Source organism: Vidua macroura, chromosome W, assembly GCF_024509145.1.
Source record: "Vidua macroura isolate BioBank_ID:100142 chromosome W, ASM2450914v1, whole genome shotgun sequence".
Classification (NCBI taxonomy): domain Eukaryota; kingdom Metazoa; phylum Chordata; class Aves; order Passeriformes; family Viduidae; genus Vidua; species Vidua macroura.
The window spans coordinates 2,852,667-2,877,964 of record NC_071610.1 but is presented as its reverse complement, the minus strand read 5'-3'; positions in this window follow the sequence as shown (position 1 = coordinate 2,877,964).

Here is a 25,298-nt window from a genome sequence, read left to right as displayed (position 1 = left end):
CAGACATCACAGAGCTATGTAACCAGAACAATTAAGAACTACCTCATAGAAATCTGAGACTCTTAAAGTAACAGTTCATATACTCTATTTGTTTACAAACTATTTTATCTCTTAAGCATTTTTTTCTCACAGTTCTAAAGTTGAATGTTTCTAAGTTATAATTTCAGTTTAGAGTTAAGATAGAACTTGCAACTTTGTTTACAAATTAGTTTTCCTGTTTGCAAACTGTTTTTCTGTTTACAGATTGTTTTTTCTAGTAGTTAAGTTTCTTTAACAGATTTAAAAGTTAAGAGGTTTATAGTTTTCAGAGATAAGTTGTAATTCGTAACCTATGCATTAAGCCTGTGATATGCTAGCCTGTGTTCTTGCCTAACAGATCCTAGACGTGAATGCTGCAGCTTCAGTGATATATAGTCTCATACAAATTAAATCCATGCTGTTTTCTATCACCCCATTTGCAAAGTGCCCTTGCAAATAGGGAACAGAGAACAAGTTACAATTTTAATGAAGACAGAAGGGAGAGATGTTGCCATAAATAAGAAACCCAGCCCAGTTCCATAAACCGGCCCCTGGGCTGACTGACAGAGGCTTCATCCAATGGCATCATTCCTAAGGTGCAAGTATTTCACTCATTCAGGACCTGGGGGGGCATAAAGATCAGACCAATGGCTGTCTAGACCTGGGAGTTTTGAATTGCCTATAAAAGTAAGCTTTGAACAATAAAACATGCTGTTTGCTGATGACCAATGGAGGTTTGTTGGGTGTGTCTGTCTCCAATGCTCGACCACTGCAGGAACAGATTATGGTAGTTTGGATAATCATTTAAGAAGCTTTGAATTTATGAATTTTGGTTGTTAGGTCGGAGTATAATAGTTTTTAAACAAGAACATTTAAAAGGTTTCAATGCTGTTTGCATCAAGGCAAATAAGTTCTGTTTGCTGTGGTATCTGAATAGGTTAACAGTACTCACTTCTGTTTTTAGCTTTAACAACTATAAGATGAACATAATTTAACCTGTTAAATTCTGAAGAGTTTTTAGCATAATATGCACTGTTATAAATGAATCAGTCAATTCAATAATTAAAGGAATTTATTAAATTAAATAAAAGTAAAATTGGAAAAGCCACAAGCAAATCAGCACCGAGCCAGGCGATGGGTACTGGTTGAACTGGGTCCGGACTAATGCAGCACCGTACCCTAGCAGTTCACAAGGCACTGATTTCACAGGGTCTTTTTTATACTGTTTCCATACTGTTGCCTCTTTTCTCTCCGACTTCCTTGTTTTCGCCCGGCTCCTCTTTCCCGGGGTGCTGGCCAGGCGCTTCCGGGAGCAGCAGGAGAGAAGCAACAAACACCTTTGTGGGTTCGTTTGATACAGGCAGAGCTATTTAGAGAGCACGATCAAGACCGGGATAAAGAGACTCAAGAGATTGGACACTTGTTGTGCAGTCCAAAGTAGGTTGTATTTGCTCGAACGCCGCACATACAAGTGACAATGGTCTGGGGTCGAGTCACAGGTTTTATAGGGGAAAATAAGAGATAAGGTGAAACCAATAGAACAATGCCCAGTATGAATACATTATAGGTAAAATCCAATGGGAATAGCTTCAGGGGGAAGGATGAATACACGTAAAAATTCAGAATAGAAACTCCAGCTTTAGGTTTAGGAAATAGAAACTCCCATTTCAAATTCATAAAGCCCTTTTGCTCTGTTTGCGTAGCTGCACACTGCAACATCTCCCTCTTTTTTGTTTAATAAAATGAACGGAGCTTTGGGGGAAGGAGAAACTGCGGCTATCAAACTGCAGTGTTGTTTTGTTTTCCATCTTCCCACCATTCTCCTCCAGTGGTGGCAGCAGCAACTACGACAGGTGCGGAGGCTGCAAACTTGGAGGAAGCAATGCTAGAAATGATTCGCTTGAGAATCCCAAACGATAGCAAAACTAAAAAAATTGCAACTACAAAATAACAAATGTCTTTAAAAAGGGACAACACTCACCCAGAAAGATCCCAGCCCTTAAACATGCCCTTGAACCAGTCCTCATTCTCCTGCTTTTCTGGAGCCAAATGAGGAGCAGGAATGTAGGAATTGACATCCTGCTAGTCTGAACGAAAAATGAAATCATACAACAGGGTAAACCAACTACAAAATTCTGCCAGTATAAAGGAAAAACAGGAATTAGGGTTCTCTTCCTCCCTTGCGGCGTTTCCTGTTTGATGCAACTGCGTCATCTGTGGGGTCTCCAACAACCCCCTGACCCACCCCATTTGTATCATCGCGCAGGGTAGGTCTGCGCTCCCCAATTGGTTTTTTTGCTGGTTGGAGAATTCTCTCCCCACCTCCCTCCCCCCCTGAGAAGGCGCTGTCCCCCGAAAGGGGCACTGGCTGATGAAATGGCCTTCCTCATTGCAGTAAAAACACCTGCGTTTGGGAGGAGGAGAACTCGATGTTGGAGCAACCACTTTTTCCTGAGGACTTTCCACCAAGTCCTCTGCCATCAGTGTGGCTTTTCTTGTGCACTCCTTGATGAGCCGATCCAGCGTAGGTGGAGGAGACGCTGGAAGAGCCATGATGTCTCGCCGACAGGCATCACTGGCATTAGTGGTGACAATTTCAAACGTGATTTCGTCTCGTGCTTCTTGCCCTTCCACCTTTTTCTTGACTGTGTCTCTCACTCGATCAACAAAATCCATGAATGGCTCTGAAACAGATTGCTTGAGAGCGATATAAGGTATTATAGGTTCTTTTGAGGGCATACTAAGAAATGCCCGTTCTGCTGTGTCTTTTGTGAGATCTAACACTGATTTTGGAATCCCTGATGCTTGTTTTTGGGCTTGGTTCCAATCCCATTCACCCACAAGATGTTCGAGGGTGATCTCATCATCCTCTATATCTTTTGCATAATCGGAACTCTGCAAAATTCCTGGAAGAAGGTCTCCTGCAAACCTTTTCCAAGTTCTTTCCCACATTCTGTATTCTGATGGAGGGAGCAAGCAACTGAACAAGCGCTTTAAATCAGTGAGAACTAAGGTGTTAGAATTGAAAGTTGCTTTTAACATGCTCCTAAAAAATTCGCTTTTTTGTCCAAATTCACGTTTTGTTTTGCAGAGTTCCTTTATGCTTTTGTATGAAAGTGGTTCCCACCTGGGGTTTTGCCCTCTTGCGTTATACAACACTGGCGCGAGAAACAAGGAATTTGAATCCTTGCCTGCTTTCTGTTTCCCAGCTTCAGCTTCCCCGCCTTTCCCTTTGCCATGGGAACCAGAGGCCGGGGCTTGGGAAACAGGAGGAGGGGGGGCAGGGTCCGGAGGCTCGGGGGTGGAGGTTTGTGTGGGAGTGGCTGAGGTTGGTGATGCCGTGTGGAGCGGGGCGGGATTGGGTGATGGAACCTCGAGGGGTGGAGCTGAAGGAACCACCTGGAGGGGCGGTGCTGTGGGTGGAGGCCTGCAATAGCACTTGGGAGGGGTTTCGTCTGCCACAAGAGAGGAGGAGGAGGGGTCAGGACAAAGGGAAGGAGGGTCAGGGACTGGTGGGGGGGGGGGGTACCTGGGAAGGAGGAGTTCCCGCCGCACTTCTTTGTCTACCTTGTGGAGAGACAAAGACCCCCGCCACGCGGCCGCCGCCATCTTGTGGCGGTTCGTCCCATGGGGGGTGAGGGAAGGGGTTAGAAGGAGTACAGCATTTTTGGGAACAGCCACAACTGTGAAAAGAATCAGAAGAAGGTTTAGGAACAGAAGTTTCAACAGAGCGATTAGCATTTTCAGACCGTGGGGGCCGGGGAGACGGGGGAAATAAAGCAGATGGACTCTTTCCAGTTTCCCGCGTTTCCCAACTGTCTGCGCCTTCTTTAACAATGTCATAAACTAACAAAAAGATCCTCATGAAGCCTTCCTTCACTGAAGGATCCCCCTTCTTGGTGCCTTCTGTTCAAACTGTGCCAACCCCCTTCCAAAAAACTTTCTGCCTCACATCCTGAGCTGAGACGTTTGGAAATCTTAAAATCAACCACTTTATAAACTTTTTCACAAAACTTTTAGAAAAACTTTCTCCTGACTCTGTCAGGATTACTTTTACTTGGTTATAAATCTCTTTCTACTGTGTGGACAATTTCCCACCCATTCTGCCCACCAGCAAGCCTATCCCACCTGCTGCTGAAAAAACAAAGAAAAAAAACCTAAAAAAGTCTAAAAACCAATGGCGGCACCCCAGCACGCTGCGTGCCGCGTGCTCCTTTCCCTCCGCGGGAATGGGGGTACCTCCACCCAGATCCACTAACCAGGGCCCTCCCGCGTTAGTATTGAATCTTACCGAACCGTCGACCCTTAGAAAACAAAAAACAACAGCGGTTCCCGGTCTGAAGTTGGCTCCTGGGTTGTGCAGAAGCTGCGTCTTCACTCCGCTGGAAACCCGGAACCGGGCAGGAGCCAGAACAGTTTCTCAGCGGCGATAGTGCTGCCGGGGCTGAGCAGAAGGACCGGAAGCCCCCTCGGGCTCGCCGTGGTCCAAGAGGCTTTTCCCGCCGGGCGGACTCTGACGCTGACGGCTCAATGGTGGTGGCGTCAGCAGTCGTGTCTCCTGCAGTGACAGCGGTGGAAATCAGCATCTGGAAAAGCCCCAAACTGGAGCGCTATCTGTCGCACTTTAAAAACAGCTGCCGCATCAGAGCCACACGTTCGGGCGCCACTTGTTGCTTCTTTTCTCTCCGACTTCCTTGTTTTCGCCCGGCTCCTCTTTCCCGGGGTGCTGGCCAGGCGCTTCTGGGAGCAGCAGGAGAGAAGCAACAAACACCTTTGTGGGTTTGTTTGATACAGGCAGAGCTATTTAGAGAGCACGATCAAGACCGGGATAAAGAGACTCAAGAGATTGGACCCTTGTTGTGCAGTCCAAAGTAGGTTGTATTTGCTCGAACGCCGCACATACAAGTGACAATGGTCTGGGGTCGAGTCACAGGTTTTATAGGGGAAAATAAGAGATAAGGTGAAACCAATAGAACAATGCCCAGTATGAATACATTATAGGTAAAATCCAATGGGAATAGCTTCAGGGGGAAGGATGAATACACGTAAAAATTCAGAATAGAAACTCCAGCTTTAGGTTTAGGAAACAGAAACTCCCATTTCAAATTCACAAAGCCTTTTTGCTCCGTTTTGGTGGCTGTACACTACAACACCATACTTAGCGGGATCCTGGGGGGGGTTCTCCCGTTTCTTTTTGTCCTTTTTCACATATTCATTCATGGTCTTTTCTTGTGGTGCTTCTAAACTGAGGTTTTCCCAGAATACTCTGATTGCTGAAATCCTGCTAGACGGTAATCCCCTCAAATTTCTTGTTCTGGTGACGAATATTCATCTTATCATTCAAGGCATATCTTCTAGACAGAATAATCATTCAGAATAACCATCTTTTGAGACAGGAATTCATCCTGTGTATATTGCTCTTTCCCATCACTTGGTTCCGTTAAAAAGGATACTGTATTTTTTAGTCCTGAGCATGAATTTAATCTAAATCATATATTACATGCACGTATCTTATTATGAACAGTAAAGCAACACATCTACTAAACAGCAAAGACTACTAAACAAAAATATTTACGAATGCCTAAATGCTTTACTTACACTGAGGGTCTGTCATAGCTGGACTTGGATAGCTTTTTCTGGAACAAGGCTTCTAAGTTTACTTCAAAATGAGAGTTACTTGTTTAATTAGGTAGTTTTACTATAATTGTGTTAGTTTACAAGGGTCTGCAGAAGACAGGAACCTTTTGGCTGCTGTGGGAGTGGCGGAAGCAGCGCACATCGGGGCCGCCCCTACGGCATCACGCCCCCACACACACCCCTCGCTGCTGCTTTCTGCCTGTAGGGGCTTTTTCCATGCCCTGATCTTTGGTCTTGGCGTAGGGGAAGGGTGTCCAGGAGCCCCCCCCCCCCCCCCGCCCCCCCAGGGGGGCGGCTTTTTGCATGGCTGGGGCTGGGTCAGAGTGCCAAGCGGTCTCAGGCATCTTCTCAACACGGAGGTCCCACCACTGTTGCTGTGGCACCGCGTTCCCACAGATCCGCGCACTCCCCCCCACTCCTGCCACCGCCCCGCTCCTGAAGAGGGCAGGCGGAGGGGGAAACACACTGTTAGGAGGGGCCCCCCTGGCCCCAGCCACTAGCCGCGACTCAGCTCTAGCTGTAGCTGCGTAGTGTGTGTGGGGGGGCGCGAATTCTTTTGTGATACTGTTCAGGTCCCCTCTAGAGCTAATCAAATTGGGGGAGCGGGGGCCGTTTTTTGGTTTTCCTCCCCTAGTCCTGGTGAACTCACAGTTGTCTATTGACGGTGTAGAAGGCATCCAGACGGCTAGCGCTGTGGTTTCCAGGCGACAGGGTTTTTCGGTGGTGGCAGGCAGCTCCTGCGCTACGTGGTGATTGCCATCTTGGGTGAGTGACTCATGTGCCATGTGCTGACTGCCATCTTGGGTGATCTGCGTCCAAAGTGCATGGCATCCACCATGTTGGGGTTTTTCTACGAACTGTGTCTGCAGTGTGTTAGCAGCGGTATGGGGTATGGAGCCTAAAGATGGCTTTTTTGGCCATGGTATGGGCGGCATCTCTACTGCCATTTCTGCATCCCGTTCGGCTTCTAACTGCCCCAGCCAGTTTGAAATAAACATTAAGAGTTTTATAACATCCATAGCGGCTTTCAGAGCTTGTTGCTCGTACTTTACTCCTCATTGAAGTAAAAGAAGAGCTCATACCTTAATGACTGGTTGTTCTTTCACGGAGATAAATCCGCCTATTTCTTCGGTGGGTTTTTTATTCTGTTTTTCAGCTTTTTTGTTTCTCCAGCTCCTACGCCATCTGGGTTTCTAGCCTTACCAGCTTTCCGGCTTTCCAGCTTTTTGTTTCAGACAGATCTCTGGCTGTATTTTCCTCACAGCTCTCAGCTGTCTCTCACTGCTGTTCTGTCTCTTTTCTTGTGGCTTAGTTACTTTCCTCACATGGGGCATCAAATGTTACAGATGGTAGAGACAGAGAGACGACACACATCGGGGTTTCATTCAGCAGAGAGAGTTTATTGGTGTGCACAGATCTTTATATAGGTTATTCAAAATACTCTGTGTTTGACTCTGGTTACCACCCAGCTCATTGACCAATAGCTACCTGCTTGCGTTCATATCAGGGATTGGCTCCCTGTAGACAAACCCCTCGTCCTCTTATGAGGCATACAGACCATCTGCATGCTGTGATAATGTCACCCCATTCACTATAACCCTTTGTGTAGGTACACAGTTTGGGGTAATTGGGAATGGGGCTATGGCCAAGCCTCATCCCTAATGGGCTACAACTGTGAAAAGCAGGTGAACAGTACTGAAGGTTAATGAGACATGGAGTGCCGAGGTGTACTGCCCAATCACGAAAGGTTACAGAAGGCATACAGGTGCAATGCATGTACGATGAAGGATATAAAAGGTTGTGATGAAGAACAAGAAGGGGTAGATGCTTGAAGCCTTCTGAAGTGATATGATGTTAGTCCGTATGGGCAGACACCTGAAGCCTTCTGATGTGCTATGGTGTTACTCTGTATGGGTTGAAGCCTTCTGAAATTGTATGATACTCTGTATATCGTGGCTGTCTTGACTGCGACATATGCTGTGGCATATGCTGCAATACCTTTGTGCCCAGACTGTGAGCCAGTTGCTTGCCCATTGCATCATGTGCTTATCCAACTGTATGCTGGACATTTTCTCCAGAAGGATACTGTGAGAGACAGTATTGAAAGGTTTGCTGAAATCCAGAAAGATTACATCAACTGTCTTCCCTTGAGCAACTAGATGAGTTACCCCATCATAAAAGGAAATCATGTTTGACAAGCAGGACTTTCCCCTCATGAAGCCATGCTGCCTGTGACCGATGACTGCACTGTCCTTCAGGTGTTTTTCAATACCTCCCAGAATAATCTTTTCCATAATTTTGCCAAGCGCTGAAGTGAGACTGACAGGTCTGTAGTTTCTGGGGTCATCCTTCTTGCCCTTCTTGAAAATCATGACAACATTCACCAGCTTCCAGTCAGCTGAGACCTCTCTGGATTCCCAAGAACACTCAAAAATCATTGAGAGAGGTTTTTCAAATTACCTCTGCCAGCTCTTTGAGGATAAGAAGTTAAACACCCTGACAGTGAGGTGAAGATGTGGTAGACCTGGTAAAGTATCTGATTAAGTAAAAAACTATGGATTTCTCAAGGTCAAGATTGAAGGCACTTGAGACAGCATTCCATGTTCAGACTCAGGTGTTTATTATTTCTTATCATTGAAACAGTCTCACAACCATGAGTTCGGCAGCAAGGCACAAAATGGCTAACTAACTCTTGTTACAAGGTCTTTTAAAACTAAACTATCCAATTAAGAAAGGACACCTAGATTATTTTCCCTTTTAACACAATAACTGATTCCCCGAAGCCCGCAATGGGGACCTTTCTGTCCAATCACAAAACATCACCCAAACCCATGAAGAAGAAGGAAGAAGGTAAAGAAGAACAACCTGTCTCTACGCTAAAACCTCCATCTTGCTTCATATTTATTTCTATATTCTAAAATCCCAAACTCTAAGTTTTCCACCCTGTGGTATTACACACTTCTAACCAACTACATACCCAGTAATCCCAGTACTATCAATCAATTTTTAAAGTCTTCTCCACAGCCTCAGGTCAAATGCAGTGTTCTCTTGTGGGTCTGTGCCTTTAAGCACAGAAAGTTTAAAATTCTCAGCATCCAGGATTCCAACATCTCCCCCTCTTGTGTGAAGCATGAACACTGCATTGACAACTTTGTCAACCATCTGTCAAACACACATTTGACCACACCCCATATTTCACTTAAGCTATCATCTAACAAAAAATCTACAACATCACTGATTCCAACACCCATGAAGAAACCCAAAGTCCACATTCTTCTGTGGGTGAAACACAAGGGTTGGATTCTTGGTGCAGTCCACATCTGTGTATCTTCTTCTCTGCTTGTGGAGAGGTCAGCATTTTCTTGCACTTGATAGAGTTTCACATTCTTCACTGAAATCCACTTGGACTTTGTACCTGTTAAAACATAAACAAATCCATGTCCCCCGCAGGGACTGGAGGATTTTCTCAAAATCCTGGAGGTGAAAAATGGGTCCTGATGTAAAAATAAAACATGTATCAGTTCTGTTTTACAAAATTACATAAAGACATAAAAGATAACAACATAAGTTACTATTGCGAACATTCTTTGGTTATGAGCATGAGAAAACATCAAGAGCAAAACAATGCATGTAGTAAAGAAGAAACTAACAGCAATTAGGAGTCAATCAAATAATACACATAATCAATTACACATAGAAAATCATACAATTACCAAGCACTACAACTCTGAACTATCATCCCAGAGTCTGCAACAGCGGATAAACCTTAAAACAACAGAGAACTGGAGAAATCATGTCCGGAATCATGTTTCTCCAAAGTCCCCTAGAAAATAGGCGCAGCTGTCATATATGGTCAAATTGCCAAGCCAAAAGGATTTGAGTACTTTTTGATGCAGAACACATCTGGGTTGATTGTTAATCACTCCATCCAAGTAGAGCTAGAGCTTGGCCAGAGCCCGAACTCTAATTGGTGGATATCACTTAACACATTTTTAAACAAAGCTCTTAAAAGTAACAGTTATGAAGAAGAAAACTTAGGGTTAAAAACCAATCAAACCATCAAGTGACTGAATCCCTCCAAAGTTTCTTTCAGGATAGAGATTCTTCAAACACAGCAAATCTCTTCTTCAGAGATCTGAAAGTGGTCACAGTCAGGATTGTGAACCTCGACCTGGAAACTGAGAGCGTGAAGGTCGAGGAAGTGTAGCTGAATAAAAGACTGATTACCTAGTACAAAATTGAAACCCAAAAAGGAAGTTAATGTAACAACCAGACTCTACTGGAGTGCTTCTGTAATAATAACTGAAGAAGACCATGAGACTAGCAGTCTGGATAAAAAAACCCATATGAGTAGTTAAGAAACAAAAAGGCAGGATGCTGAAGAGACACGTGTCTTGTAGGTGATCACATAGAGAGATAATAAAACATATGAAAGCCGGCTGCAAATACTACAACAATATCTTAATAATAATTCTTATAAAAAAATCAGAAAATTCACTTTATATAATCAACTTATCAACAGGAAGTGTTTAAAGGGGTTAAGACAACCTTTTTAAAGCATTCATATAATATCAACAACAATCACTATTGTGGATATTCTCAGCTCAGTCAGAGAGAAAGAGAAAGGTTTTCTAACCAGGCAAGAGCCTGAGAAACAGTTCGGAAAGAATGCAAATAATTCTCTAATCTCTCTTGTTATTCACATTGTTTATAGATATGTTCTGCTACTGTGCGTCATTCACTGCACACCAATGGTGTGACATGTTTTTACTCTAAGACCAATGAAATTAGTCTTCTCGATGTTCTCTATATATAGAGTGGTACATTTGAAATAAAGAGAGAGTTCATTTTCTTAGCCTTCTGATCTGGAGTTCTCTGTTCCCATCCTGCTCAACAGCGTCACACTATTTATCAGTATTACTTATAAAACCCAAAAATAACAAAGGTTACAAACTCAATACCAACAATCTTCAAAACTCTGAACCATTGGGGAATCAGCTGATGACCCTACAGATAGGATCTGATTGACGTGTTCCAAATGCTCTGTCTTCAGAGACATTTTTGGGTAGTTAAATAATTACTAATACTTTTATCTTTACACAATAGTTTCCCTCCTTGGGAAGCATCTTTCATGGTAAAAGATTTCCATCTAGATCATATTTGGAATAATACTGATTTGCATAGTGTTCCCCTTTTTCTGCATCCTGGGCAAAGGCCTGGTGCTCTCACGCTTTACGCTGGTTCTGGACAGTTCTTTTCCACATGTCCATATCTTCTGCATTTGAAGCATGGTCCTCCGGCAAATGCTGTTGCCATCACTTCTGTGGAACCGGCCTGTTGAAGAGCTGGATGAAGCGCCTCGAGCGTTTTTGAAAATTCTTCACACTGCTCTTGAAGAATTTGTCCAACCTGTTCTGTCCAAACACCTACTTGAATGGCTGCAATGTGCTGAGGTGTGCCTACCTTGCTGCATGCCTCTATCATTTCAGTCATGGTTGGTTGACCAGGCATGGCGCTAATTATACATTTGCATTCTGCATTGGCATTTGCAAAAGCGAGACTTCGAAGCAAGTGTGGCTTTGCCACTTCATCAGTCACTTGTCGGTCCACCGCTTGCGTGAGATGACCGATGAATGAAGTGAAAGGCCCAGAGAGACCTTGCTTTACTTCTGTGTAAATACCTTCTGGAGTTCCAATTGGCTGAATTTGCAAAATTGCCCCTTGTGCTGCCTCTTTGATGTCTACAATCACATCTTGAGGCAACTCTGCTGACTGATCTTCAGGTCTGTCATGGGATTCATCTCCTGCTAATTGAGCCAATGTGAGACCTGCATGTGGTCCTCCTGCATATCTGTTTCTCAGCTGAGTGAGAGCCCTTCACCATCTTGCATCCCACAGCAGAAGTTGTGAATCTGTAAAAATTGTCAAGGCAATGTATCTACAATCAAAAGGCACCAAATCATAATTGTCAAATGTGCCCTTAAAAAGTTGTTTGAAGTATGGTGAGCCAAGGCCGTTGGTTTTCACGGCTTCTGATAAAACTTTGGTGACCTGATGATCCAGAGGTTCCCATCTAGGATTTTAATTTTGTCTCCCGTATCTCACTGGCAATGCAATGCGATCTGTGTCTGCTATATCAAAGTCTCTTTCTTTCAGTGCTGTCCTTCTGACGTTTGCCCAATTCATTGACATGGCGTCTTGCAGAATATTTCTGGGAATTGAAACGAAATCCATACCTGTATCCGGTGTATTTGTAGTTTGCCTGGATGCACCTTCTTCTGGCCTGAAGGGTGCATGCACCCCAGGCTTCCCTCCCTCTCTTGTTTGAGGCATGGGGAGGAACACCTGTGGTTGTGCACACAGGGTATATGAGGATGCAATGGCTGGACCCGCCATCAGTGGCACTGCAGATGGCATCGATGTAGACATATAGGGAGTATTTACAGAGGATGCAGAAAGGGTGTTGCCATCTTGCCCTGGAAAGGAGTTTTGAGGAAAGTGTGTGCTATGTTGTGGTAGGAATTCCCGAGCACATTCCCTAAGTTGGAGGAAGAGCTGTCATTAAGTCTTTTGAAAACTGGAAAACATGTGGGTGAATCATAGAGCTGGACCGTTGCCCTGGAGACCAAGCTCTTGGGGCAGGTAGGTGAGGTGCTGGAGTTTTGCCTGTTGTGGGCCAAAAGCAGAGTGGGATCTGTGATGGCATAGTGGTATGTTGTCTGGCTGTAATGGTTATAATATGTTCACCGCTGATATCTTGCAGTAGTGGAAGTTGTGTCATTGGATCACCCGTGGGTTGAGCTCTGCTCTCCTGATCAGTCTTTGGAAAATGTGCTGTAGCTGACGTGTTCTGTCCTGACACTTCCCATTCACCCGGGAACATATTCATTGTATTTTGTTCATCTGAAAAGGGAACTGGAAAAGGTGCTGTTGTTCCATGGATCGGCCATGAGCCACTTTTCGCAGCGACAGCGGCAGAGGCTGCCGCACCTTGGGATGGTTTGAAAGCCTGCGCTTGGCAGGGACAGGGTGGGACAGGATGTGCCTCTTCAGGAGACGATGACTGTCCAAACTCAGCGATGCTTGACCACATCGGCCGTCAGCAAGGCACAGCCGCTACTGCAGCAGGTTGGCTTGGGGGTGTGCAGGGAGCATGCACCGTCCCTGGCATGGATTGAGCCTGTGCGGTCTGCTGGGAGGGGCGAATGGTGATGTTGGACCCACTTACCATGGGTCCCGCCCTTTGTGCCACAGTCCAGGCCTCAGGGGCGGGCAGGGGTGGGACCTGGATGATGTCGGCCAGCCTCGGAACCGCTCTAACCGAGCAGTGGGGTGGGGCAGGCCCTTTTGACGTCTTTTTCAGAGACTGGACGGCAGCAGAGTCTGTGGGTGGCCCTCCAAAAACACAAGGCGTTGCTACTGAAGCCTCAGGTGCCTGTGACACCTCCCAAAGTGGAGAATGGAGCGGGGAAATCAGTGGAAAACAGGGTTGCTTCTCAAGCCTTCCCTCTTCCACCTCAGGGACATGGGCAGGTGTAAGGAATTCGGAAAAGGATATATTCCACCTCTTCACCGAGGAGTAACTTAAATTGGGAACTGGTCCCCTCTCAGGGTCTGCTTGAGCCACTGTCTCCCAATCGTCCTCCTCCTCCCTGGAGTCCCCCTCCGCTTCCCTCTCCTCCCCAGGAAAATCTCCTTGTTCCTTCAAGGGGTGTTGTTTCCTCCGGGACCTGGGGAGGCGAGCGCAGGGTGTCATGAGTTTCAGGGGATGTCACTGGGGATCTGGGTGGGGGGGGGCAGTGGACTCCTGCCTTTCCGCCCATGGGGAAAAGTCCTCAGTTGCTTGGGGGGGTCTGTAAGGGTGGATTTGCAGTAGATTCTAGGTGTGCAGCAGATTCTAGGTGTTATAGGTAAAAATGATCACACCGAATTAATAATTAATAAAATAGGTTTTTATTTTGCGACCGAGGTTCGGTTGTAGATAGCCACAATCAAAAAGGCAGTGCCAAGCCCGGGATTGGTGCTGGGTGAACACAGATCTGACCTCTACAGCATCGGATCTCCTCTGTTCATGAATTCTGTCTCTGTTCAGTCCGTTTTTATACACTTTTTTCCACCTGAGGCAAAAGTCCTCCTATTCTCTCTGCTTCACGTATTCATGGGTCTCCTTTTCTCTGTGCTGAGCTGGACAAAGCTGTTTCTGGGAAGCGATGAACGCTGATGTTGGGTTATGGGAACCTGGCATTGAGATGCGTTTTCCTGACAATGCTCCTGACGACTCTATCTTGATCGTAGATATCTCCTGTGTATTCATCTCTGGGTGTCTCCTGGATGGCCCAGGAAGGAGCCCATCTCTGCACAGAGACACGCTTTTTCGTTTGTAAATGAGGTCTTTCTGCTTGCTGCCATCTGTGGTTTCGCAACCTTTCCCCGGCTGCGGCTCGTGATTTAAAACTTTAAGAATTTTTCGTACAAGCATCATTTATTACATATATATATATTTTACATAAGCACAAATTATTCCATAACACATATTACATAGGTATTTGGCATCGTATGTTGCTTGGTAGAAAGCTCTACAAGCGGAAACAGCGTCCCTGCATTTGGGTCCTGCAAGGTGACGCAATCATATAATTTCATGCTAGTATCTGTCCATAGACAGGGCTCAAACAGATCTTTTTCTGTAAAAGTTGGGTAGGTTTTCTTTGTCCACAGCAGCAGGGATTCTAATTCCTTTCTTGGAACTTTAACTGGGTGCTGCTGATCCATTTGGGATTTGCATTTTGCCTGCCATATTTCCTTGGCATGGCCATTAATTGTGTTGATGCTATGCTGAAGTCTCTTTCTTTGAATGCTTTTCTCTTAATCTTTGTCCACTCGGTAGAATTGGATGTGTCTCTTGAAGAATCTTTTGTATTATTATTTGAAATAGCTTCTGGAATATGAGGAAAGGAGACTAATACTCTGTTTTCATTCTGTGGGTTTGTGTCCTGCAAAGATGCTCCTTCTTCATGCTTCGAAGCTGTATTCATTCCTTGTCTTTCTGTATAAGAAGTCGGTGGTTGCATTCGTTGTTGCATATTATTAGAATTGGAAGTTGCAATATAAGAAGCGGCCAGAGGTGGTGCTGCAGGAGGTTGACCATCTTGCTGGTTGCAAAATGGCGTCGGCGGAAATACGTTTAATTGTTCATGGAAGAGCCGAGGATGCCGCCATTTTGCTGTATGGAAGACGTGTGCAACGTGCTGCCATTTTGTTGTACGGACAGATCCTGCGTACAATCTCTGAGCTGAAGGAAAAGGTCTGTGGGCAATTCGCGCAGTACCGCGCCATGGTATGTGACGGACTGTGTGAAGGGAAAGGCCATTGGTGCTGCCAAGATGCCTGAGGGCATCCAAGGACCCGGGCAGACTGCGGCTGTTGCCATGCGTTCTGTCAGCGTTTGAGAGAAAGCAGGCAGGGAAGGAAGAGTTTGCGCTGCTTCTACGAGCATTAGTGAATCACCGATTGTGATTTCTGGGTTTGCATTTGCAACCCCCGGTCTGGAACCCGAACCATGTTCCCATTCGCTCGGTCCGAGTGGTCCCTGTTCTCCCGCAACCTCCATCTGCTCCCGGCTCATCCCTGCCAGGCTCTGCAAACTTGCTAAAGACAAAGCTGTGTTTGTTGCGTTTAAAAATTGCCGCGAAGCCACTGAGCCCGCCCCGCTGGCACTGGGTACCATCCCACCTGCATCGGACTGCGCTATTTCCTTATTTTTCGCTGTTTGTGATGGCTGCGCACTTTGCGTAGCCTGATCTATCTGTGCAGTTCCTGGCTGCGGAGATTGTGTATCTTGCAAGCTTTTCGCGGTTTTAAACTGTTGCATGCCGGGGAGCAATCTGCCCACTCTCGGGCTGGTCCCCTGTAATTCAGGGGGCCCCCTGTTTGTGGGGAGCACTTTTGCAGGGCTAAAATGTCCCCTGTCCCCTGGGTGAGCTGTGGTGCGCGATTTTCCAGGCTCTGCCAATGCTGCTGGAGCGGGAGCAAGGGGGTATCCCCCTCCCGCCGCTTTTGGCTGCGCGGGCTGCAGGGGAGGGGCTGCCCTGTGCAGGCTCGGAGGCTGCACAGTTTGGAGGGGAGGGGCTGCTCCAGGTCGTGGAATGATGTCCGACCCACTCGACCTGGGTTCCACCCTTTGTGCTGTGGCCTGGGGTTCGGAGGCAGGAGGGGGCGGGACAAGGCTGACGTCCTTGGGTGCAGAGCCGTCCCTGTTGACCGAGGAGGGTGGAGAGACCATTCCGACGTTGGTTTTGGGGCATGGACATAGGCAGGAGCTATGGGTGGACCACCAGGTAACAGGGGCGTTGCCACCCAAGCTCCGGAGGCTGGCTCAGCCGTTTGGAACTGCCCCCAAGGTGTGGCGAAGAGTGGGGAAAGCAGCGGATTCCTTGTAAGAGCCCATCTGAAGCCCCTCATTTTCCATTCTGCCTTCCGATTGCCACGAGAAAGAATCCCTTCCTCCACTGCAGTTCCGGCTTAGAACAGGACACAGTGCAGGTGCAACCACTGAACCGTCACGCTAGCTGTTCCGAACAAGGCCTGGCAAGAACTTGGCAAGGAGTTGGCAAGGACTTGGCAAAGACCTGACATGGACCCAGCACGGGACCGCCTGATGCACGGCCTGCTTCTAATCTCCATTCTTAAGCCGAATGAACTTTTGGGGTGACTCCCGTGGTCCTTCATTGAAGACCCCTCATCTGCCTCGTTACCACTGTGACAAACAAAGAATGAGAACCCTCCTCCCAAGGACTGAGACTGAGACCCCTACTACAGGGAGGAGGGGAAATTGGTGGTCTGACCACTAATGACATGACCTGTTTCCCTTCAGTAATTTCAATGGACTTATTCTTCATTGTATTAGTCTTGCTTTGGTGGTTTCTGTGGACTCACCTGTTCCCTCGGGGCGATTACAATGGACTTTCATTGTTACACTTGTTCCCCCCCTCTTTCCTCTGTGGACTATAACTGGACCCCCGAGTCGACCAGAACTTCGGAGACTCCCCCGACACGACAGACGGATCCCCATCGTCCGGACCACTGAGGATCTCGCCTGTGTTGGTAGCTATTCCCATACCCCTCTTCTCTCTCTCTCTCTATCCTTCTATCTCCTTTCTCATCCCCACTATCGCATTTACTGTTTTGGCCCCTAATAAAGGTGCATTTGTTGTGATTAACTGATAGTCCCTTGTTGTTTGCCTTTGTTGCACTTTTGAGATCGGTGAAAAGAACCATCACGACACCCCGCAATAAGCGGATCGTGACATTCCTGAGCCCCCCCGCTCCTGTCTCCGAGACACACGCAGATGAAAAGAATTAAAAAAATGCCATGTCTCCTTCATCCACATCCCCTACCAGCAGTTTCATCCTTAGTTTCATCCTTAGAAATCCCCTTGGGTCCCTTTCGGGCTTTGCCTGGACTGCATCACCCGCACCGCACACCTCCCCTGCACCAGGGGATGACTCCACCCCAGCATTTACAGGGACAAGACCTCCCTCTTGTAATTCTGGGGGGACAGGGGGGCAGTCCCTCCCGCTGTGGGAGCTGCAGGTCCTTGGTCTCCAGCCTGCGAGGAAACGCCCTGCAGCTGCTGAGATATTTGCAAAGCAGCTTCTGCAAAGGGTTTTTTGCATTTTACCGAATGTATGACTTCATGCACAACTCTACCAACTGAAAGCAGTCTCGCAGCACCCCTGCCCCCATGCGCAGCCACACAGCAAAGCTTAGCATTTCCATCTTCCGACAGATTTGGGTCAAACAAGTCATTAACAGAGATTTCTGGGCACATCTCCCTCACCCAGGATAGCAAAAGTTCCAGTTCCTGTCTTGAGACTCAAATTGGATGCTATTTCATCAACATTTCTAGATTATTAATGACATCTGATTCAGTTTTTGAGAGGTTACCCCCCATCCTGATTCCTTCACAGCTTACCCGACCCTAATGGGTCTGCAGTTCTCGGGTCTGGTCCATGCTGCGACCTAGGAATTGGCTCCTTCCACCGAGTTCTCCAAATGTACAAACACCGAGATGTTTATCTGAGGAGGAGTTTTCCTGGGTTCTGGTTTTCGTCAAGGGTTTCTGGTACAGTTTCTTCTTACTGAGCTGCCACTTTTACACAGAGGCATCAGTTATGGATTTCTCGAGGTCGGGATTGAAGGCACTTGAGACTCCTCACTCACGTAGCAGCCTCGCTCTGTTTCTTCTGGCATGATTGGCAGATGCAGGTTCCTACCTGGCGGACAAAAAGAGACAATAAAACAAAGAAAAGGGAAAAGGCTCCCTAAAACCGTGGTAATTGGCCCCCTAAGACTAGTGTACATGAAGACCCGGAAAGGAAAAAGGATTGTAAGTACTTTTCGGGGGGGCAGGTACAGGGGGATGAATGTGGGTGTGTCTGAGAGGCGGGCTGGTTATCCCAGACCTGCTACGTGAGTGAGGTAGTCTCCCACGCTGCGGTTCTGTCTTTTTGCAAGAAAAATGGCCGGTAAAGAGATGAAGCGAGAGATAAAAGGAGTGACAGAATCCCCTGGGGTGACTGGGATGGGGTCCCAGGGAGGGGTTGGACCCCTCGGAGGAAGGGAGCAGAGGAGTTTCCTAGCACAATCCACTAGGAAATGGGACAAAAGGCAAAGGCCCCTAAAAATTCTACTGGGTTGAGTGATAAATATGCCCACGAGCATCCAGGATTGAACCTGCTGGGTTGAGGGATAAATATGCCCAAGAGCATCCAGGATTGAATAAAATTTTGCCAGATTGAGGATATGCCCAAGAGCATCCAGGGTTAAACAACACAGCTGGATTAAGGGATACCCAAGAGCATCCAGGGTCGGCCAATAGAAATTTTGCCAGGTTGAGGGTCTAAACCACACAAGAGACTTGGGAGTGCCAAACTCAAGAGCACCTAGGCTTAAAAAGCTGCTAGGCTGAGAGTAGCAAACACTAGAGATTCAGGGGTGTGGGGATCCAAGAGCACCTTGAAATGGCCAAACAAGTGATTTGAAAGTAAAAGGTACCTTATTGTTGTCTTGTTGTGTGTGAGAGTGAATCACACCCAAAATCAGCTTAAGCTTCCTGTCGCCTTCTGATGAGAAGGCTGGCGACCTGGTTTCAAGACACAGCACGGCAACCCGGCCTCCCCCAGGTCACTCGGGCCACAGACATGCACAGACACCAATGTGGTGGATGGTCAAATGGCGTTTATTATCTTATCTCATGGGGTTAAATAGTCAAGGGGGCTTCACTACGTCAGAAGGGGATGGTGGGTCTGGTTGGGGTTAGTAAGGAGTGGAAAACTACTGGGTTTAGGAGGGGCTGCATGCTTTAGGGGTAATTGATTAACTATAGCAGGAAGAAGGGGGGAAGGGTCTAGCTTTCCGTCACATCCCGAGATCTTCCATTCGCCTGTCCCTATCTACCACATCTCCCCCCCCCTTTTTTACTAATGAATGAGGTAGTTATAAACATAGGCACTAAGGTGAGGTATAAAGTTGTAATGTGATAAGGGAAAAGGGTTTTTTGGTAAACCTGAGTAATCTTCGCACGGGAAGTTTAGAGAACCTCTGCGACTGGCAGTGTCCTCGGTTTTTGGTTCACAGCATTTGTTGCCGGCCTATGAACAGGATGTTGGCCCGTTCTAGGCGAGCTTGAACAAATGAGACCAGCCTGTTTAGCAGGCAAGGTCCGAATGCGAAGGTTAAAAGCAGTATCGCTAGCGGACCTACTAGGGTGGAAATTAGAGTGGTGAGCCATGGTGATTGATTGAACCAGGACTCGAACCAGCTCTGTTGGGTTTCCCTGTCTTTCTTTCTTTGAGCCAGTCTATCTCGGAGTTCTGCCATGGAGTCTTTAACGACTCCTGTGTGGTCCGCGTAGAAGCAGCATTCCTCCTTCAAGGCGGCACACAGACCTCCTTGCTGCATGAACAGGAGGTCCAGTCCCCGCCTGTTCTGTAAGACCACTTCTGAAAGCGAGGAGACTGATTTCTCTAGAAAGGAGATGGATTTCTCGATCCTCTGCAGGTCCTCATCGATGGTCATTTGCAGCTGAGCAAGCCCTTGGTGTCGGGTCGCGAGGGCCGAGACACCTGTGGCTGTGCCAGCTGCTCCCAGGCCGAGCAGCATTGCGATAGTCACTCCCGTTATTATTTCTCTTTTGTGGAGTCGGCCGGGCTCCTCGAAGATGTGGTACACCTCCTCGTCTGAGTGGGAACAATTAGAACTTGGACACAGAAATCGGTAGCGTCATTGAATTTGGCAAGGAACACGCAAGGACTCACCCCAGATTTCTGACAAACCCACATCCCAGATGCGGATGGGACCGCCCACTTGTTGATCTTTCTGTTGGGTTTGACGACTTCGGTGCAGAGGTTGCCTTTCTGCTTCGCCAAGGCTGCATTGCCAAAGCATTTGCCCCGGCCTGTGACTTGACTCAGGGTGATTCCCCTACGGGGGGTGTCCCATCTGCACTGGTGAGGGGCTTCGGCTGTGGAGTAACTGAAGGGGGTGTCTAGAGCGACTCCTTCGTAGAAAGGAGGTTTAACATCGTAACAAAGCCAGCAAGAATTGGTTAGGTTTGGGTTGGATTCGTTCAAGGATAGAAAGGTAGCCTCTAGCATGCGGAAGATTGGGTCTGAGTCCGACACGGCTAAGCGGCCTATTTGGAAGGCATCTGCATGGCCGGTCGGGATATCAGTGGCCTTTGTGGGTAGTGGTTTGGGATGGGTAACGTTTCCCCCTTTCAGCACGTCCTTAATAACCATATTGGGTCCTACTGGTCGGGGTGCCGGTGGTTGGAGCCTGATAATTCGCACGTTCACCCACTCTTTTGGCGCCTTGAGGACTACCGTCCACGTTCTGCCTGTGGCCCAACTAGGGTGTTCTGGCTGCAGGACCGTCATGTTATAGTCCGTGCACTTCCGATATTTGGGTTGTGTATGATAGTTGTCATAGACCCCTCCCTTGAAGGCGGGCTTTTTACAGCCGGTAGGTGCCCAGGTGAACTGCAAGAATCTATCGGGCTCTTGTGGTTCCCACCCTTCTCCTGATGGTCTGGCATCTGTGACAATGGTTTCACAGCCCCAGTGCCCGCAATATCCCCACCCCGGGTAGTTACAGTACTTCTTCCCAGGGTTGGAGGCTGGACACCAGTAGGACAGGTACATGTACATGATGTGCGGGTGATGGGGTCGTAGTTTTGGTCGTCCTGGAAACAGGTCGGTGATATGGAACACGAAGGATGGGGTGCCTGCCGTGGTGATTTCTTTGAACACCTTGTCACTTGAAAGATGCTGCATGACCCACCTGAATGGCTGATGGGGGTGATAGTCTGGGTTGGCTCGCCCCCCGGCGATGAGCCCTAATAGCAAGATCACACAATGCCACCGTTGCTGTCTGGGTCTCACCGGTGTAGGATTCTTGGGTGCTGTCTGGCGTTTTGGTGGTTCGTCGCTTTTCTCTGGAACCGGCGTGTACGCGTTACGGGGACGACCCACGAGCATGTCCTGTAAACAGAAACTCGAAATTCTCGTTAGTCCCCTGGGTTGTGGCTGTATTGAAGAGAAGCAGTCCTTGATGTCCAGCACTGGGCATGGCTGCCCTTTGGGGTTTACCGGATTATATACCCGTTGTTGGTTTCCCTCTGGTCCGGTGATCCTCACCGGGAAGGCTTTTACTGCCCTTGAGGGAGTCCATTTTGCACAAGCTATCTTTATTCTAGCCCAGTCGGTAAACTGGGCTGGTTCGCGTTGTGATTGCCTTTCGATGTGGCTTAAGGCTTTATTTGGTTTTGTTTCAAACCGCGTTAGCTCCGCTTTTTCCGTTTCTGAGTCCCCATCAGCGTCCGTCAGCTCTCCCGAGCTGTCGGAGCTGATGGAGCTCGACTCAGAGCCGGAAGTCGAGTGCCAGCGCGTTTCTGGGTCCCGGTGCCTTTTCGTGCAGCTCCGGCCCCGTCCCTCCCCCTCCCTTCGGGGGTGGTGCCGTTCCCGCCCCCTGGGCTTGCCCTGCCGCCCGCAGGGGGAGGTCTCTCCCTTAGATGGTAGCAGCTCTGAGCATGGCTCCTGATTGGGCATGCGCTCTCCGCCGCCCCCCTCCTCCTCCTTTCCTCGCGGCTGCGCACTAGCGAGAATCCGGGTATTCGGGGTCTTCCCGCAGGGAGCATGCGCGCCCCGCCCATCTTATCGGTCACCGGCGCCATGTTTGGCGGGATAGGGTGACGGCAGCGGCGGCAGTGCCGGCGCCGCCGCTCGTCTCTCCGCGTCTCTGGCTTCTCTAGCCAGTTCCTCCCAAACGGACTGCGTGCGCTGCCGCGCCCCCGGCGCCGAGTCGCCGATCCGCGGTGAAGGAACGGACGGGGGGTCCGCGGGTTTTTCGGGAAGTCCCACGGGGGGGGTTGGGCTCGGGCTCGGGGAGGGGGGGAACGCGCCCGATCCCCCCGGGTCCCCGCTCCCGGGTACCTCGCTGTCAGGGGCGGTTTGCGTTGCCGCTCCTACCCCCAGTTTGGGTGTAGCTAATAAACATGCGCTTGCCACGCTCCATGTTTCTTGTTCCTCTAACGCCTCGCGCAGAGCCCGCTCGACTTTTCCCCAAGCCTTGAGGCTTTTCCCGCTGCCTGAGGTTTTTGTTTCCTCGGCTAATGCGGCCATACATTTCCCCCACACCTCCGGGTGTAATATATCCACGGGACGTTCAATCGTCCCCAGCTCGAGGAGTCTCGCAATAGCGAGGTAAAAATCCTTGAGCTTACACTTAATTCCCCACTGCTTATAAATCGAACTCACGACCTTCACGATGGCCTCCATGTGGATCGCTGGTCCGGGGACGTCTCCCCCGCCTAGAATCGGCTTGGCCGTTCTGGCCGCTGTCTCTCGTCCAGGAGATTCCCGCTACCCGAGGGTTTCTCTTCTCCCTTTCCACTCCCGGGTTTCGGCACCATATGTCGCCTTCTGATGAGAAGGCTGGCGACCTGGTTTCAAGACACAGCACGGCAACCCGGCCTCCCCCAGGTCACTCGGGCCACAGACATGCACAGACACCAATGTGGTGGATGGTCAAATGACGTTTATTATCTTATCTCATGGGGTTAAATAGTCAAGGGGGCTTCACTACGTCAGAAGGGGATGGTGGGTCTGGTTGGGGTTAGTAAGGAGTGGAAAACTACTGGGTTTAGGAGGGGCTGCATGCTTTAGGGGTAATTGATTAACTATAGCAGGAAGAAGGGGGGAAGGGTCTAGCTTTCCGTCACATCCCGAGATCTTCCGTTCGCCTGTCCCTATCTACCACAGCTTCCCGGGCAGGTGGGGGGGCTGTGGCAAAAAGTATATGTGACCCTCAAATAAGCCACTGTTCCCCGGGCCTGTGGGGACTGTGGGGAGAGAGACACGCAGACAGCCTCACAGGTGAACTGGCACCAGAGGCGACCAGATTCAGGGCCCTTCCTGGAGGCCCAGCGGTACTGAAGCCCGGAGAGGCTGACCTCAAGGCAAGGGGGGGACCACAGTTTCGTAGGACTTTTTAGCACAGCGGCTGTGAGGCATAGTCGTGTGGCCCATTTCAGGGTACGGGGCATGGGAAGTCCAGCTTGGGCAAGCTGCGGAAGTCCGAACCCCTGACTCTGAGGCTATCTCTAGGGAAGAGGGATAGCCAAACCCCGGGGGAGGTGGAAGGGGTCGGGGTGGGGGCCTACACAGACCAGTGATTCTCTGGCAACAGGGGTGTCGCATTACGACACGAAAAAACTCACACACTTACGCGAGATGCAAAAGACAGAAGAAAAAAGCAAAAGGAGGGAACTTTATTTCCAACCTCGCAATATATAGAATTCCAAAAGTGACAGTGGATTGGAGGGTGAAATTGCTACCTCTCCAACCACACTGGTCAAACCAACAGTCCATCAATTCTCTCCTCCCACAAAGAAGAATGCAAAACAATCATTATTTACATGAACAGTGTGAGAAAACTCCAGTAGAAATATGTAAACATCAGAAGGCATAGAAAACTTTTAGAAGAACTTTGAAACTTTTAAAAGAACAGGGCAACACAGGGGTCCGCATCATGTAAGTCTAAGAGGTTTGCTAATGTTTCCTTCCTCTGTCCAATAAAATAAAGGGAAATTTATAGAGTGCTGAACTTAGGTCAGTAAGGAAACTTAGGGGTATCAGTACTTAAGGTTCTGGAGTGCCGGAAAGAAAAAGGTACTTTACATAGTCCGGGTGGGGGAGGCACCAAAAACAAACAAACAAACAAAAAAACTCGGCTAAGCAAAAGTCAAGAAGTATGAATGAACAGGCCTGAGGGTGTGAATGAATATGTGTGGGAGCGAGTGAGAAATAAAAGTGAGTAAATGTAGATGAATGAAAGTATATGTGATGTAGATTGTTTATTTTAAGCTTCACTTTATCTCCTTGGAGGAAGGTGTATTGTATTGAATTGTATTGTGAGAGAAAGGGGGTTTTGCGTTGTGGGAAGAAGGTGGTATTTAGGTTGTTAGAGAAAGTGGGAAACAGAGGCAGGGGATGAATAGATAAGATCTTGAAAAATGGGACAGAAAACCACTAAGTTGGGTACAGGGAAAGAAAAAAAGGGGATAAAAGGGTACCAGCAGAGATACCCCAAGATAGCCCTCTGGGAGTTATGTTAGCTGACTGGGATAAAAACCCTTATACAAGGAGAAAAGACAAGGTAAAGATGATCCAATTTTGTATGATAGAATGGGCAATGAAGGAAATAAGACCTGACCACGTTTATTTGCCTAGATAAAGGCTTTTTTTTTTTTTTGAAGTTTGGATTTGTCAGGCTCTGAATTTATTTGTAAATTCAAAAGAACCTTTTAATCCAGAAGAAAGAGAATATACCGCATGTTGGACGGGAGAATAAAAATCTTTAAAATATCAGAAATCCCTGAGACAAAGCAAGAAAAGGGGGGAAAAAAAGGGCTGGGAACAAGAGGGAAAAAAAGAAAGATCCTTTACAAGTATTGCCTCCTCCGTTCCCGCTTGTTCCCCCACCGTTCGCGGCTGCACCACTCGCCCCAACCCCCGTCCCGGCTCCGGCCCCGGCCCCGGCGGTGAGTTTGTCTGCCCTAGTCCCAGCCACCTGGTCCGCGGCCGCTCGGCTGGCCGTGCCGGGGCTCCCGCCTGCCGCGTGGTCTGTGGTCGCTGCGCTGGCCGCGCCGGGGGTCTCGTTTGTTCCTGCCGCTCCATTCCCGACCGCTTCTCCCGCGGCCATTCCTACAGCCCCATCGCCGGCTGCTCTGCCCGTGCCGACTGCACTGGGCACCACCACTGCTGCCGCCCCTGCCCCGCTTGCTTTGTCTATGCCAGCTGCGCTGGGAGCTGCTGACCCAGCCGCCATGAGCCATGTGCGGGCCATCCACGCTCCAGTTCGGTTTCCACCGGAAGATCCCCCTCCTTTGGCGCTTCCAGCAGCAGACCCCGCCTACGCCCTCCCCTTGGAGGACCAAGCCTCGGCGTGGATCCCTCTCCTCACCCCCCTTCCTTCGACATTTCCATTCGTCCCTGCCCTGGGTCCCATTCCCTTGGTAATGACAGCTCCTTCTGTTCAAGAAAACTTTCTCCCTGAAGAAGAAGCACCTTATCGACTTGGGATG